Here is a 3,048-nt window from a genome sequence, read left to right on the forward strand (position 1 = left end):
TCTATATCCCAATTACATTGAATAATATCCTCCAGGTGCCTAAAAGATGAAGAATATGGAGGTCTGGCAGCAGTCATTGACTCAACAGTGAAATCCATCACCAATATAATTTTTAGCTCTTTAGAAAAGGCTCTATAAGATGCTCTAAGCTTCGTGCCTCTCGCAGTTGGGGGCCGTAAACAATTCACATGTGTAGTTAAACCTGTCAGGCAAGTTAGAGAGCCATCAAAGGGGTATGAGATGAAACATTCTTTTCATATGCAGGAGACTGTCAATTGGAGCTCTAAGTTAACTTTTTCCAGAGAAAGGTGGTCGGGGATAGCCCCCTGTTATGTCAGAAGAGTGGAAAGCACAGTACAATAAAGCAGGCAGACTCTGGTTTTGGGGGTAGATGTTCGAGAAAATTCAGCGAGGCTCCCTTAAGGCCTGACTCGCCTTTGCCTGTCGGACCCCTTAACCTCATGACCTTTGCCACAGGCGGGACTCCTCATGCTGGCTCCCGGCAGAGAATGGCGTTGAAACATGTATAATATCATATGTGAAATGAATCGCCAGTCCAGGTTTGATGCTATGTGTCTTTTTTATGATAATACCATACAGCTTTCATTCCTATAGCTTTGTAGTATAGTTTGAAATCAAGGAGCACATCTCCAACTTTGTTCTTCTTTCTCAAGATTGCTTGGGCCATTTGAGTCTTTTGTGGTTCTATCCTAATGTTAGGAATCTTTGTTTGATTTCTGTGGAAAATGCCATTGGAATTTTGATAGCAATTGCATTGAATCTGTAGATCACTTTGGGCAGTATAGACATTTTAAGAAGCAACCCATGCTCCATCACATGAGCACTGAGTTTATTTCCATTTATTTGTTTCTTCTTCCATTTCCTTCTTCAGTGATTTGTCATTTTCAGTGTACATGTCTGTTATCTCCTTGGTTAAATTTATTCTTTAGGTATTTTGTTGTTTTTTGGATGAAATTTTAAGTGGGATTGTTTTCTTAATTTCTCTTTCTGATAGTTCATAATTAATGTGGTTCTTTATTGATTTTAAGACATTTTTTAAAAACATATATTTATCCAGAGATTTTTGATGGCTTCAACCAGTATAAGAAACCAAAGTATACCGAATGCAATTTTGTCATCATGCTTTGAAGTAGACAGGTAGTCTGGGAGGCTAAATTATGTCAATTTTTGTGGATGAGGAACTTACTTGCCTGGAGCCCCACAGTGAAATAATGACTGAGTTTGAAGGAGAATTCAGGCTTCCACCATGTATCTCTTGTACTCTACCACCATGTCATCACCAGATTACCAAACAATGGAGGGGTGTTGTTCCCCAATGTGCTACCCCTTACTCTTCTTTTTAGCATTTAAAGATTAATTTATTATATTATAATATATTCTCCTATTAGAACATTTGAGAATAGACACATAATCTAACATAATAGATAATTTCCATTTTTTTTCTTTTTTTGCTACCCCCTTCTCTTGACAAATCCTGAGAATGTGGCTTTCAGTTGCTCCTCATTTTCCTTCTATGTTCACTCAATGGCTGCTAATAGCACATCAACAAAGAACAAGACCTGCTTTTTTTTTTCTTTCCTTTTTTGGGGGGGAGGGGAGGGTCATGCTGCATGGCTTATGGAATCTTAGTTCCCTGACCAGGAACTGAACCTGGGCCCTGGCAGTGACAGTGCCAAGTCTTAACCATTGGACTACCAGGGAATTCCCAAGACCTGCTTTATTAATTTGGTCTTTAACCACTGTGTTTTGCATAGGAACCCCTAGAAAGAGAGTTGGCAACTTTTCAAAAGCAGTGGTATCAAGGTTTCTGGTCCTTTCTTTTCTTTTCTGTCCAAGTACCCTGGTCACTCCCTGGATGTTACCATAGAAATAGGGAGATAAGTGGTCGCTGGCAAATAATGGATGCTTTGTTGGTTACTCCCATCTATCATCATCTCCTACACTGTAGTAGCAGTCCCTCAGGTGCGGCTTTGAAGAATGTGCATACCAGAATTCTGGAGTGCTTTAACTCATAAGTGTTAATTTTTCCATCTGTGCTGTCATCTGTGACTATGAGAATGTGATCTTAGAATGCATTTTGCAGGTTAGTGGAACAGAAACTCCAAGAAAACCTGCCATTTTGGCATTGCCCACCTAAGCTAGATCATGGAGATTGTGAAAATAAGCCTTTTGGGAGGAGAGTGGGGGCTGGCATTGGCGTCTCAGAAATGTCTAGAAGATGAATGATTCCAGTTGTGACATATGACATGAGAGCTTGCAGTCTGTCTACACAACCTCTGCAAGGGAAGCCTAGGCGGCAGACACCCCAGCCACAGACTCCTTTAGCTCTTTTCTCCTCTTTTGCCTTCCACAATGAAATTGACTGCCACTTTAGATCTTAGGCACTGTTAGCTTTTCTTCCCAAGCATCCTCATCAGATGCTACAGGTTTAATCAGGCACAGATGTCTGGAAAGTGGCCAACAAGGGGAAGCAATAGGCAAAGTGCCCAAAATGTATAGGAAATTACCTTGAATGTCAATTTGGAAGCAGTAAGGTGGTTTGACACTAGTTAAAAGCAGAACCACACTGCTAACACTTCCCAGTATGTTATTGGCAGATATTGCCCGGTTGCTGGGATTATGTTATACTTTTATTTTCAACAGTTCTATTTTCTGATGTTTTGAGCACAATATTTCTATTGATATTTGAGAAAAAATGTGGCAAATTTAGCATATGGTTATGGGTTTCTTTTTCATATAAATAAGAGATTTCACTAAATTTGCTATCCCTCTAAGTGTGATGTGATTGCACTCAATCTGATGTTTCCCAGGATAATGAGAAGGAAGATAATTGGGAAGTTGAGAAAGGAAGATAATTGGTTGGATTTGCCAAGCAAAAGTTGGGTCTATTCTATTAAATAAGGGCCACCTGTCTCACCAACAGTCATGCCTAGTTACACACTTCCAGCTATAGAGGTACTGGTGTAATGAGAAAAATTAATTTTCCCCTAGAAAGTCTCAAGATTATGGTCTCAAGATTCTAGGCAA

The 3,048-nt window shown here is 39.7% G+C and overlaps 1 non-coding gene across 1 annotated transcript; it reads right to left on the bottom strand.

The window, feature by feature from the left end:
- Window positions 1–1,650: 1,650 nt before the first annotated feature.
- Window positions 1,651–1,722, bottom strand: TRNAD-GUC (transfer RNA aspartic acid (anticodon GUC)). Its single transcript has one exon. It is a non-coding gene; the product is annotated as a tRNA-Asp (tRNA).
- Window positions 1,723–3,048: the final 1,326 nt, after the last annotated feature.

The sequence above is a fragment of the Budorcas taxicolor genome, chromosome X (assembly GCF_023091745.1).
Source record: "Budorcas taxicolor isolate Tak-1 chromosome X, Takin1.1, whole genome shotgun sequence".
NCBI lineage: Eukaryota > Metazoa > Chordata > Mammalia > Artiodactyla > Bovidae > Budorcas > Budorcas taxicolor.